The following is a 15453-nucleotide window of genomic DNA, read 5'->3' on the forward strand; positions in this document are numbered from 1 at the left end:
CTTGACATATCATATTTCACACTTTGATTCAAGTGGGTTATGAACTCCCATTTTTACCCCGTATACAGATTGCAGAATCACATCAGTTACACTTCCATTGATTTACATATTGCCATACTAGTGTCTGTCGTATTCTGCTGCCTTTCCTATCCTCTACTATCCCCCTCCCCTCCCCTCCCCTCTTCTCTCTCTACCCCCTCTACTGTAATTCATTTCTCCCCCTTGTATTATTTTTCCTTTTCCCCTCACTTCCTCTTGTATGTAATTTTGTATAACCCTGAGGGTCTCCTTCCATTTCCATGCAATTTCCCTTCTCTCTTGCTTTCCCTCCCACCTCTCATCCCTGTTTAATGTTAATCTTCTTCTCATGCTCTTCGTCCCTACTCTGTTCTTAGTTACTCTCCTTATATCAAAGAAGACATTTGGCATTTGTTTTTTAGGGATTGGCTGGCTTCACTTAGCATAATCTGCTCTAATGCCATCCAAATTCTATGATTTTGTCATTTTTAAATGCAGAGTAATACTCCATTGTGTATAAATGCCACATTTTTTTTATCCATTCATCTATTGAAGGGCATCTAGGTTGGTTCCACAGTCTTGCTATTGTGAATTGTGCTGCTATTAACATTGATGTAGCAGTGTCTCTGTAGCATGCTCTTTTTAGGTCTTTAGGGAATAGACCGAGAAGGGGAATAGCTGGGTCAAATGGTGGTTCCATTCCCAGCTTTCCAAGAAATCTCCATACTGCTTTCCAAATTGGTTGCACCAATTTGCAGTCCCACCAACAATGAACAAGTGTACCCTTTTCCCCACATCCTCGCCAGCACTTGTTGTTGTTTGACTTCCTAATGGCTGCCAATCTTACTGGAGTGAGATGGTATCCTAGGGTGGTTTTGATTTATGAGCACTGTCTTTACTGTCCACATTCCTATCAGTATTCAGGTACCACCAGAATTGCCCATTCAGCACTATAAATCTTCCTGAAAGCCAGTTCCAAAGGTTTCTGAATCACATGATCAGGTTAATCACAGCAAATGACTCCACTTCTCAGTACCAATTTCCTTAGTCAGATTTTTCTTGCTGTGATCAAAATACCTGACAAGAACAACTAAGAGGAGGAAAAGATTTGGGGAGGCTCACTGTATCAGAGGTTCAGTCCATATTCAACCAGTTTCATTGATCTGAACCCAAAGTGAGGCAGAGGATCATGGCAGAAGGGCATGTTTGAAGAAACCTGATCACCTCACAGCAGCCAGGAAGTGGGGATGGGGGTGGGATACAATCGACTAGGGCAAGCCCCCAGTGACTTATATCCTCTGCATGCTCTTCCATCATGATGTTCTCACTTGAGCCCAAAGCAATGGAGTCAGCTGACCGTGAACTGAACCTCTGAAACCATGATCCCCAAATAAACTTTTCCTCTCCTTAGTTGGTCTTGTTGGGTATTTTGGTCACAGTGACTTAAAGATGACAGAATTAAACAGAATTACCATATAGTGCAGCAATTATGTGGTCACTGAAAACAATACTAACCTTGGAGAATAATCACCTTGCTTTGTCCCTCATTGATTTTTCCTCTTCAAAGAAAAGTATGTGGACTAAATGAAAATTGTCTATCTTCTTATTTTTCCTTCAAGTTTCTTTGATTCCTTTGATACTTTTATTTTTCCCTTTATTATGGATGTACCATCACGAAGATGAAATGCAATTTTTGCAGTCTATTATTTTAGATAAAAATATCTGTGCTAAGAATAAAAAAAAAAGATAGATGTTGTAACTTCCTGAACACTGACATGATTCCACAGTGGAAAATCCCACATCTGACCTCATCTTACAAGTTATTATCACCTACAGTTTAGTAGGTGCATTACTAAAAATACTTTATGAAATTACCTTCAGGCTTTGTGTATAAGGAGTATATGAACCATAAAATTAATTTTGTCTTTAAACATGTGTCCTGCCTCCAAGATATCTCATTATGTGTAGGCAAATATTCTAAAATCTGAAAACAACCTGAAATCCAAAACACTTCTGGTCCCAATCATCTTGATAAGGGTTATTCAACCTGCACTCATATTTGGCAACAAAGATATTCTTTATGTGACATTTGAACATTTTACCCATGTATCACTTATGCCAAAAGTCTTAAGCATTTCCCCCTTCATGACTGGTGTGTTTGTAGAATTTTCCACAACAACTTATGGGGCTTGGTGCAAAATACAGGGCTCCTTGTTTAAAAATTAATAAGAATGTCAAAGTAGAAGAAGAGCATTAAACCAAGCACAAGGCGCTCCTGAGCACAAGGACACAGGTTGCACAAGCTTGAAGACAATCCTGTAAAAAGTCACCCAGAGCACCACTCCTGGAACAGAGTTGCAATTGACTAGGTGTGCTGAGACATTATGATGTGTATGTGTGTGTTGCATTTTTATGCACAAATAACACAAACAGGAAGTCAGCCTTTCCACCTGTCCCTCACAAGGAGAAAGTGTTAATGAGCAGTCCCTAATGAGGGAGGCAGCACAACAAAGTGACAAGTTTACAAAACTGGCTGGAAAAAAGATTCACATTCTTCATTTAACAAATATTGATTGTGTGCCAACTAAGTGCCAGGTCCTGTACTAAGTGTTCTACAGTAATCAGATAAATCTGTCACCTTGGTCAGTTCATCACTCTTTAATACCTTGATTCCCTAGTGGTTGGGTGGGAACAAGAGTGTTACTCATTTGAACACCTTCAGGAGGTAAGATGGCTCCAGATGTTCAAGTGGAATTACTTGTTATAGATGTGGTTTTACTAAACTTTAATGATAATAGCTGTTAAAATGTATAAAAAATATATAATGAGTGTAGATTATAGGGTCTCAGGGTGGCTTCTGATTTTCTTCTCTTTCATCTGAACAACTCGGTGAAAGATTTCATGTTCAGGAACCATAAAAAACTCCTTGGATTTCTTGTGTGAATTTACAGAATTACATTCTCGGACTTCAAACACATAAAAACCTGTTAAAAGAGGAACTTATGGGAAAACCTGTTGTATAGGTTTTACGCAATCTATGTGTTCCTTTAAAACAAAATCGGTCAACAGAATTGTTAGGAATGGAATCATATTGGAAATGTACTAGAAGACTCGGATATTAAAAGGAAACCTGAATGGAATCCTTTTGTACAACAAAGAATACTTTTCATAAAGAAAAAAAAATTACCCCTAATTTACTTGATGTGAAAACTTAGACTTAAGCACAGTGAGTTTTGTGACTGTATAAATGGGAGCCCATTTAGACTACACAATGGCTCCCTCTCTTCCTTTTTAGTCCTGGGGACGTGCAGGTAGAAGTAAAGGTAGAGAGGGTGGGAGGATGTCAGCATTCTTTGCAAATGTTCATAATCTACTTCCCACTAAAATGAGAAGTGTTTTCCTAAGTGAAGGAAGACAATAGACCCAGAGCCTCTGAAGGGATCAACACTAATTTGAGAATAGGAGATCTTTTCAGGAAACACACCATGAAGAATAACATCAATTAAACTCATTGAGTTTTAGATGGCTGGTGGTGTGGGGGGTTCTAAACCTAGACTGCAAAACTCTCAAAAGAATGATTGAAATGATGACATTTTGAGAGGCAGAGATTCAGCTTATTGGTCTCCTTGACTGTGAGAGAAGTTCTGAAAGCAGCACCCTTGCATGAAACATGAACAAACAAAAATAAAATGATAATCTGAGAGAAAGAAGTAGGATCTAAAAAAGCAATGGTGAAGAAAATATCCTCATAAAATTTATTACCAGGTCCACATAATGATTGGTTGCACACACACACAAAAATTAACAATTATCTGGAACTGGATTCCTGGGTGGTGTCAATAAATCAGGGAGGAAAATGAATATCAGAAAGTGAAACTGGGCTAAGGTTTTGTTTCTGAAGGTGAGGACATAGATAGTGACTCTTTCTGAAAATTATTAGACAAAAGCAAATTTAGGTGCATTGATTTAAGAATACTAACTAGAAAAACAGCTTCCCCCCCCCTTCCCCGCCTTCGGTACTATTAGAGGAGAAAAGACAGAATAAATAAAATGCAAACAAGTCAATATAAGGAAACAGAAACAACAAAAATAAGGGAGCAAAAATCCAAACACATCAATAATCAAAATAACTGTGAATGGCTTAAATTCACCTGATATTTATTAGTTCATAGATTAGTTGGCTTTTAAAAAAAATCAATACTAGATAAACACTGTGTATAAGAAAAATACCTAAGACAAAATGACTTGAGAAAGTTGACAGTAAAGAGAGAGAAAGAAGAGCAATCCAAAACTTACAAAAGGAACAGAAAAATAGTGAAATTCAAGGAGAAAAAAATGCAAATAAAAAAACCAAAACCAAAAATCCTCCCCAAACAAATAAACAAACAAACAGAAAATGCCCAAGAAGAAACGGGGACAAAGGGAAGATGAGTAGGAGATCAAATGACCTTTGGCAAAGCCCAACGGTATTTTCTTGGAAGTTGACAATGTGATTCTAAAATTAATCTGGAATGAAAAATTAATAATAGTCAAGACCTACCTGATAAAGAAAAAAAAGCATCCAAAGTATAGTTTTAAATTGTCTAAGTCTCTTTTCTTATGCTATAACAAAATATCTGAAATTGGATAATTTATGGAGGAAGAAGCTTATTATGGCTTATGGTTCTAGAGACTGGAAAGTTCAAGAGCATGATGCTAACATCTGCTTGGCTTCTGGTGAGAGCCTGGGACTGCATCATAACATGGCAGAAAGACAGAAGGGCAAATAGAAATATGTGGAAGGGATAAAACATGAGAGAGTTGGCCTCACAGTAACCAATCTAGTCCATAGAGAGCAAAAGCCCACTCACCCCATGATACTTAGCCCAATCCCAGGAAAGCAGCAATACTTTTTCAGGAGAGCAGCATCTTCATGACCCAAACACTTTTTTTTCTCTTTTTTTGTGATATTAGGGATTGAACCCACGGCTCTTGCATGCAAAGCAAGCACTCTACCACTGAGCTACATTCCCAGGTACCAAACACTTCTTGAAGATCCCATGACCTCTCAACACTGTTACTTTTAGAACCAAATTGCAACATGAGTTTTGGGGAGGACAGATCACATCGAAATCATAGCAAAAGTTTTAATAATTAAGTCCATTCCTGGTATGGACTCAGGAATGAACAAATTAAGAGAACAGAAAAGGGATATCAGATGCAACTGCACCTCATTAGAACTTTGTATAAGAGAAAGACACTACACTCAACTGGGAGAGGAAGATAAAAACATGGTTAAGATAATTTGGTATCCATTTGGAGAGAAATAAACTTAGATTTTATCTTTTATCACAGATGAATTATTCCAGGTGGATTAAGGAGCAATTATTCAATAAATAAGGCGCTATAAATGAGAGCATTTATAGCTTTGAGAGAAAATTTAGCATTGTAAGACAAAACACAAAATGTGAAGTATTGAAAAATTGTGCATATTAAAAAACTATAGGATGATAAAAAAGACATTATGAAGAAAAATAAATTGTATGTTATGAGCTTTAAATAAATTGCAACATATAGCAAAGAATTTATATTGAGAATATATAAAAATTATCCAATAAAAAATGAACACAGATTAAAATCGGGAAAAGCCAGGTATGGTGATGCATGCTTGTAGTCGCAACTACTTGGGAGGTTGAGGCAGGAGGATCACTGAGCTCAGAAGTTTGAGACAAGTCTGGACAACACAGAGAAACCCTATCTCAAAGCTACTCACAAACGAAAAGGAAAAAAAATGGGGAGGGGGATATGAATAGTAGTTCATAGAAAAGGAAAGACAAATGGCCAGTAATGTTTAATGTGATTATAATTATGTAATTATATTACAATTATATTACATTAAATACAATGTTTAATCTCAACAATAATTAGGAAAATAAAAATTAGAGCTAAGGAATCCGTCTTAACCCCTTCAATTAACTAAATGTTATCTGGATTGAGAAGAACAAGGTGGACTTCTGCACTCTTATATGTTTGGAGTGAATATTGGTAGCTTTTGTGAAGTGGGTTGGGTAGTATGTTTTAAAATTTCAATGAATTAGAAACTTACAAAGAATGGTATAAATGAATAGTGCCAAAAGTTTGTTGGTTGAGGATTTGAATTTCAATTACTAGACAGATTTAGAGAAAAAGAAGAGACAAAGAACACATTACCGGGGCTGGGGATGTGGCTCAAGCGGTAGCGCGCTCGCCTGGCATGCATGCGGCCCGGGTTCGATCCTCAGCACCACATACCAACAAAGATGTTGTGTCCACCGAGAACTAAAATAAAAAATAAATAAATAAATTCTCTCTCTCTCTCTCTCTCTCTCTCTCTCTCTCTCTCTCTCTCTCTCTCTCTCCCCCCCCCCTCTCTCTTTAAAAAAAAAAAAAAAGAACACATTACCAATATCAAGAATGAAAGAAAGGATATTGCTATAGGTCCTACAGGCATGACAAACATAACAAAAGACTATTATAAATAATTACATGACAACCTATTTGCTAAAATACATGAAATAAATTCCCTTAAGTTCTTTGACAAAGAATTTAAGGTTACCAAAATAGATACAAGGTGAATGAGAAAATCTGAGTAGTCCTATAATTAAAGAAGTTGAATTAATCATAAAAAATTTCCTGACAATTCTAAGCTTAGTTGGTTTAATAATAAATTCTATCAAACATGTAAGAAATAACACCAATCTTACACAAACTATTTCATAAAACAGGGAGAAGGTAATACTTGTAAACTAATTTTACAAGGCTAATACAACCCTAATATCAAAACTACATAGATATTACACAAAACATTATAGACAAATGTCCTCCATAAATATAAATATCCTTAACGAAATATTGGCAAACAGAGCCCAAGACTGTATTAAAATATTATTTTAATAATATTTCATAATATATCATACAAGCTGGTGTTTTTTCTGAGGAATGCAAGGTTAATTTAATGTTTAAAAAATAAAATAACTCATCATAAAGGAGAAAGTCGATATGATCATCTGACAAAATACAAAGCATGTGACAATAGTTAACATCCATTCATAATAACAACTTTCAGTAAATTAGGAATAGAAGAGTATTTCCTATGCTTATAAATTGAATCTATTAGAAACAAATTGCTAGCATCAAGCTTAATGGTAACATTTTGAGTATTTTCCTAAGACTGGGAATCAGGCAAGGATGCCTATCTTCACAACTTCTATTCAATTTTGTAGTAGAGATGCTAGCCATTGATTTAAGGCATGAAAAAGAAATAAAAGGCATAAATATTGGAAAGGAAAAAGTAAAGCTTTATATTTGCAAATGACATGATTTTTGGTAAGAAATTTGGAATGAATTTATAAAATGCCTATTGAACTGAGAAGTAAATTTAGTAAGCTCATAAGATTCAATATACCAGAATGAGGTATTTTTATGTACCAGCACCAAACAACTGAAAATGGTATTTTAAAAAACAATGACATTAGTTATTATAAATATTTAGAATAAATTTTAACAAAACATATATAAGACAAATATTTAGAACAATTTTTAACAAAAGACATACAAGAATGTTATACTGAAAACTACAAAACTTGTTCAGATAAATTCAAGAAGACCTAACTAAATGAAAAATTATATCATGCTAATTAATTGGAAAATCCAATGTCATTGAGATGTTATTCCTCAAAAATTAACCTATAGATTTCTCTCCATCCCAATCTTAATCTTGGAAAAATTTTCAAGAAATTGATAGCTAGATTTAGAATTTTTTAATATGGAAATATAACCTAGGATATCCAAAGAAATCCTGAAAAAGAATAATAAAGTCAGAGAACTGATAACTCACTATAGTGATACAATAATCATGACAGAGTGGTGTTGGAATAAAGATCAGCAAGGAGAAGTGAGCCCAGAAACACATTAAAGCTTAAGTGTTCGTTTAATTTTCAACAAAAGTACTAAAATAATCCGAATCTATAGAAAGAACCATCTTGCCTGGGGTAGCTCAGTGGTAGAGCACTTCTTAGCATTTGTGAGGTCTTAGATTCAGTCTTCATCCCTGAAAAAAACCCAACAAAACAAAACAAAAAAATAAGAACAACTTTTCTACAAATGAAGCAGGATGCAAAAAACGAATAAAAGAAAAGAAGGAAATTTAATTTTTATCTCTTTTCATACTCCCAAATAATTCAAGTTAGCTACTAGACCTAAACTTAAAACTGAAACCAAGAATTGTTTATAAGAAAACACAAAGATCATCTTTGTGAATGAGAGTAGAAAAAGTTCTCTTAGATCTCAGAAAGCAATTTGTATTTAAAAATTGACAAATTTGGGCTGGGGATGTGGCTCAAGTGGTAGCGCGCTCACCTGGCATGCGTGCTGCCCAGGTTCAATCCTCAGCACCACATACAAAAAAAAAAAAAAAAAACAAAGATGTTGTGTCCGCCGAAAACTAAAAAATAAATATTAAAATTCTCTCTCTCTCTCTCTCTTTAAAAAAAATTGACAAATTAGACTTCATCAAAATTGAAAACATACTTACCAAAAGACTGTTAAGGAAATAAATAGGCAAGCCATTGACTGGGAGAAAATATTTGCAAAACATATATCTCATAGGGACTTGTCATTCAGCATGCATAAAGAGCTTTGACAACAATTAAAAGACAAATAACTAAATAAAAATGGGTAAAATATTTGAACAGATATCTTACAAAAGAAAATATATGATTATTTTCGATAAGCACACAGAAACATTCAATGTCAATTGTCTTCAGAGAAATACAATTCAAAACTAGAATAAGATACCACCATGCGTTTCTCAAATGTGCTCAAATTTAAAAAACTAACAATGCCAAATATTGGTAAGGATGTAGGGTAACAAAAAAGAGTATAATACTGCCTGATTCCATCTGTACAAAGTTCCAGAACAAGCCAAAGGATGAAAAACAATCAGAAAAGTAATTGCTTCTAGGGAGATGAGTAAAAATTGCCTGGGAAGGGCATGAGGGAACTTTCTGGGGTAGGGTTATTTTGATAGAGTTTGTGATGCAGGCATATATAAAGGAAATACACATTTGCCTAACCTGTATGAATGTTCATTTAATATCTGATCATTTTACTATATATAAGTTTTACTTAAATATTAAAGCTTTTAAAAAATATATCTGACATGTAATCAGCACAGTGGTGCACACCTGTAATCCCAGCGGCTCGGGAGGCTGAGGCAGGAGCATGGTGAATTGAAAGCCAGCCTCAGCAACAGCGAGGCGCTAAGCAATTCAGTGAGACCCTGTCTCTAAATAAAATACAAAATAGGGCTGGGGATGTGGCTCAGTGGTTGAGTGCTCCTGAGTTCAATTCTTGGTAGCCCTCTGCAAAAAAATCTGAGATGTTAGTTATTGCAAATTGAAGTACTTAGGAGGAAGTATACTAAGTTCTCAAATTAGGAATGTATCAGAAAATTAGAGTGAATAATAGACTGATAGAGGAATGAACAGATAAGTGATGAGACAAGTACAAAAAATGGTAATGGTAGAATGTAGATAGCAATGTGCTGGTAGTCACTTAAATTGATTGTATCTTTGCTGTTTGTTTGAGTTTCCTATTCAAGTGTTGGGGGAAAAAAAAACAGGCACATATATTGACCCATTCCATTTATATGTAATTATTTATTCTACAGAAATACATTTCACATGTGTACCATGATGTATTTATAAGGGTCGTCATTGAAGTATTGTTTCTAGTAACAGAAGATAAAACAGAGTGGGGCACATAAATGTCCAAGGTTAAATATACTATGATCTATTTATATAACAGATAACTGCAAAAGTTACAAAAAAAAAAAACCCAATGAGGTAGTTCAAGATATATTTTAAAGTAGAAATAGAAATAGTAAATGTGTATTTCCTTTATGTAAAATTATTTTTTAAAAAAAATCACCATTTGACATGCTCTCTGTATGAACAGACATGTATAAGAAGGTTGGAAGAAGACCTAGAACAAGAAGCTGCACATGTTTTTCTGTAAAGGTCCAGATAGTAATTATTTCAGATTCTGTAGACCATATTACTTCTGTTATAACTACTCAGCTCTGACATTGTGGTGTGAATACATCCCATAGACAATACATAAATGAACATGGCTGTGTTCCAAGAAAACTCAATTTATAAAATCAGATAGCAGGCTGTATTCTGCCTGTGGTCTATAATTTGCCAACCCCTGACATAGTAGTGATTGATTGCAATGATGGCCCCAATTCTTTGCCCCTTCCTGTCTCCTACCCTCTACTATGTGTCTTTGTTTTGCCCTCTCCTTCTGACTCTGAGCTTAACCATGTGATTTGCTTTGGATTAATAGGATGTGTGATTCAGTTTTGTGTGATGCTAGCAGAGACTTGGAAGACACCGATGCCATGGGGCTTGCTGGCTCTTGTGTCTCTGTTCCTCCGAAAACATGTCCGGTGGCACACACGGAGTGGAGTCCAGCCTCTTTGGTAGTCCTGGTCAAGGCTAACCTAGATGGGTGAGAGTCAGGCAACCTTCAGCCATGTGGGCAAACCCAGTCAAAATGAGTATAGCCACCAAACTGGCCACATCCAACACGCCAGCAGTAAGTGCCTATTATTTGCCACTGAGGTTTTGTTACATGGCATTAGCTAACAATTACAGAAAAGAAACATATTCAGCTGGTAACATGGAGTGCTTTTGAGGAGGTGAGAGGAGAAAGATAGCCCTTTGTGATTAAAAAGAAAAGAATAAATTTTAACAAAGAAAAATCACCTAGTAGTGTTCTAAGAATCTGAAAATATAGTTCATGGTCAAGGTTCTTGGGAAGGTCAGGCAAAGACAGAGCACAAGGAAAGGACCAGAATTTAGTTTCTACTTCTTTTCTTCTATTTTTATATCTTTTTTCTTTTATCCTCTGCCTATAAACATATCCAAATCTTTTGCATTCTATAAAAACCTCTTTTCCCCTACATCCTTGTTTATCTTTAACTCTCTTCTTTTTTTAAAAAAAAACTTAATTTTATAAATACCAAAGAAATTAATGTACATATCAGCAAAAATTTTAAATAGAAAATAAAACCTTTTTTAATTTTTTTTTCCTGACCACAGCCTCCCCATTTCCTGAAGCCCATGCCTTTAAAATGATTCTGGTTTCTGTTTATGCTGGTAGTTATCTATATTTTTCTAAATAACAGCTTATATCTGTTTCTTGACTCGTGTATTTTGGCTCCATTCTGTGAAAGGCGCAGCATTTAGCGAATGTATTTTATCCCTTTGTTCTTACCCTGCCTTCACATCAATTATGATTTTATAATTTTTAGCTTTGTTTATACATTTTATAGCTCTAAACAATATTCTGAAACATCTATTTTCTTTCTTTATAGTGGTGCTGTATTTATATCAGAGTCATGTGTCCACCCAATTAAAAGCATTAGCCCAATCCTTGACTCTCCAGCTCCCATTTCAATCCTCTTTCCAGAGGCAACCACTTTTTTTTTCTTCTTGTCTTTGGTACTAGGGGTCAAAGCCAGAGGCATTCTACCACTGAGCTACATCCCCCACCTTATTTTTTATTTTGAGACAGGGCCTTGCTAAGTTGCCAAGGCTGGCCTTGAACTTGCATCCTCCTGCCCAGAGGCAACCCCTTCTAAATGCCAGATAAAGGTGAAGACCAGGTGATATATTAAAACGTAAACCCTGAGTAGCAGCAAGTCTACAGAGGAGGCTAAGAATCTGCGTTTCTGACAAATTCCCCAGTGCTGCTGATGCTGCTAGATCATGGATCACACTTTGATAGGGATGTGTTAGAGCCTCTAGCCACAGTGCCTGTTCTCATATGGGCTTTGCTTCTGAAGCAGAATTTAGACAAGGAATGTGAGACCCAAGTCCTACCTTAAGCACAGGTCTAGCCCAACAGGAAGGTGGAACAGGGCAGTCTTGTTCTTCCCAAGCCTGATTCTCCACCTTGATCAATGGTCTCTTCATTCTCCTCCAATTTCTGTCAAAGGAATTAAAATATCAGACTTCCTGGTAGCCTGGTGTGACTTATGAGAGCCTCCAAAGAATAAGTGTCAAGGCCACCCCATGACTTAAGGAAAACTCAGAAGTGCTGTTTAGATGCAGGTACTTCTGCATCCACTAAAGCTCTTTCCTCCCCATCAGTTTTGTTCCCAGATCCTCCTAAAAGGTCATAATATGTAATTAGAGCAAATCAAAAATTCAAATACCTGGCCCTCTCCCTATGATTTTCGTCTGCATTCTAGAAAAACAAGTAGGGACTCTGAATAGACAAAATAGACTAGGCATACACTAGTCTCACTTTGGATTCCTCCAAGAAGCTACTCCTGAGAGTAGGAATGAAGACTGAGTGGTGTATTTGGAGAGGTGGGGTCCCAGGAAATGGGAATGGAGTGGTAAAGGAAGGGTGTGAGGCAAGGAAGGGAAGACACCAGTGACCATGGGGACAAAGCAAGCTGCCACTGGGAGAACCTGGACTTAACCTTTGAGCAACTCGGGGAATACGTATAAAATATGCTCCTCGGCTATGCCACCTGTGTAAGGAAGCCAGGGTGTTTATTCTGCTGCTTGCCTGTGGGTTGCTCCTAGGGGAGTGAGTTCCCTGTGTGTCAGGGCCTGCTGCAGAGCAGCCTCATGAGCAGGAAAAACTGCAATGCAGGAAACCGAGTCCTTGAACTTGATCCTCCTTCCCAGAGGCAACCCTTTTAAATGCCAGGTATGGGTGAAGACCAGGTGAGTCCAGACAACCTCCAGACCCTTTAAACCGCTCCCTCAGGGGGGCACCCCTTAGACCAGCATCCAAAGCCTGTTTATTCTTCCTTGACCCTCTCTGCACCCCAACATGGCACAGTAACAGCTTCAGGTGGCCACAAGTATGCACCTGACATTGAGACTCTCTGTCTGCCACGGGGCTGAGGGTGGATGTGATCCAGGTGTCCTGAGAGCAGGGATCGGGGAGCAAGCAATGGTCAGTAGGATGTGGGGACCCCTGACCTGGGATCGCTGAGGGTTTTACCCTGTGGAACAGTTGTATCTGGTTCTCTTCCATGCAATCTGCCCTGCACCCTGCTCATTCACTTTATTTCCTCGGGAATATATGTCAAGGAGATAGATCTGTGGAGAAAAGCCATCCGGAGGGGCTATTTTCAAAGGAACTATTTTAAGGCTGTCCTTCCAGTACGCCACATCCTGACATTGGGTATATTTAGCATCATCCATAGACAGGGCTAATGGATTTTTGGTTGCAAATCATTATGATTCAAACCACTGCAGTCTTTATTTTTTTTTAATTGCAACTAAGTCACACACACACACACATACCACACACACACACACACGCAAACACATACACACACCACACAGAGCAATAGCTACATTATATTTATACACAGGAAATGCTTCCAACAAAAGCCATTTCTCGAGTTAAACTTACAAGCCTTTCCTATTGAACTCGGATGTGTGGGGGAGGGGCTAATGCTGCAGGTTAGCATGTATTGCCTTCACACCGTGCGTGAAATGCACATGTATTTGGTCAAAGAAAAGAATGCACAAAAGGTGTTTTAAATTGACAGCCCAAGACAGGGGTAATTTAACATGCCATTCTTTGCCTCCCGTTCCTGTAGTTGCAAAGCACAGCTGATTTGCCTCCCTGAATACAAATTTATATTGTCCCTTCCATTAATATGGTTTCTTTTCATCTCATGCATTAATCTCTTTCTGCCAGCACAATAAAGACTGCAAAGTAACAAGTTTCCAATGTCAGAAATCAAAACTGCAGCAGACTCAAGACTTTCTGATGGGAATTTCATTCTGATGCAGCCCCACAAGTTGTATGAACTGCAGATAAAGTAGGAATCCCACATTCAAAGGCGTCGTCCACAGTTCACCTCTGCCCTGTGGCCACCATGATGAGGCTTTAGCTTTGTATTTTGGGTGATGATTGAGTTAGTGTTTCTGGATATCGGGCTCTGGAACCACACTGCTTGGGCTATGATCATAGCTGTGTGACTTGATGATTCTTGAGGCCTCACAGACATCATCGGCTTCATTGACCTCAGTGAGTCTCCTTAATGCCTCTGTTCCTCAGTGTCCTCATCTGAAAAATGGGGAGGTCTTAGTCTGGTCCCCCCCCCCCCACCAGAGGCCAAGATCTGGGGAAAATTGTTTTATCTGAGAGGTAATCCCAGGAAGAGGGAGTAAGTAGGGAGGGTGAAATTGGAAAAGAGGTTATACTAACTAGCTTTTTGTTACTATGACAAAATACCTGAGGAAAATACCTTAAAAGAGGAAAGATTTATTTTTGCTCAAGGTTTCAGAGATTTCAGCCCATAGTTGTTTGGCCCTATTCCATTGGGCTGGAGGTGAGGTAGAACAATCATGGCAGAGCAGAGCTGCTTACTTCATGACAGGCAGGAAGGAGAGAGAGAGAGAGAGAGAGAGAGAGAGAGAGAGAGAGAGAGAGAGAGAGGATTGAAAGGAGCTGGGGACAAGATATATCCTTCTATGGCATGCCCCCAATGCCAATGACATACTTCCTCCAACTAGGTCCTACCTCCTATAGTTTCTAACATCTCCTGGTGGTCCATCCAGTGGATCTTATCCATTGATGAGGTTGGAGCCCTCACACTTCAATCACTTCCTCTAAGCCACACCTCTGAATATTGAGGACTGAGCCTTCAATGTCTGAGCCTCTGGAGGTCATTTCAGCTCCCAATCATAACAAAGGCCAAAAGAGACTCTCATTGGCAACTGGAGTCTATCCACTGGGGACTCTGAGAGAGTATAGGGGCAAACACCCCAACACTCCAGGATGGGTTCTGATGACTAGCCCATCAGACGAGTCTGAGTTATCTTCTCCAAACTCCCCTCCTGCACCAGTCAGGGTCACTGGGACTTGCCTTGTGCATGGGCCTGGCCTGGTGCCAGAAGTCCTCAGGTATTAGTCCGCATGTTTAGAGACTCTAGTGGCTTTTGAGTGGGCTGCAGGGACATGGGCAGGACACTGACAGCACCACAGAGATCACCTGAGTGTTTTCCTCCTAGTGGTGGCGTGAGGATTAAGAGAGAGACTGCATGCAAAAGGGTTTGTAACAATGTCTGTTACATCCTCTGTGCATGCAGCTCGGCTCATGCCCATCGTAATCCTCTTGTTCTCTTTTCCTCTCCCTCTCTACGTCCAGCCTGCCAGAAAAATTCTGCTGGTTCTACCTTCGTGGTGTTTAATCCACTTAATCCTCCTTCTGTGACAACCATGTGACGATGGCGATGATGATAGTTATTACTCCTTTAGAGCTTAGGACGCTGAGAGACAGAGGTGTTAAGTGACTTGTCTGAGGTCACTCCATGGGTAGGTGTTAAGGATTTGAGTCAGGGATGCCCAGCTCCAGAGCCCATGCTTTCAATG

This window comes from Spermophilus citellus (genome assembly GCF_964194105.1).
Source record: "Spermophilus citellus genome assembly, chromosome: 3".
NCBI classification, from domain to species: domain Eukaryota; kingdom Metazoa; phylum Chordata; class Mammalia; order Rodentia; family Sciuridae; genus Spermophilus; species Spermophilus citellus.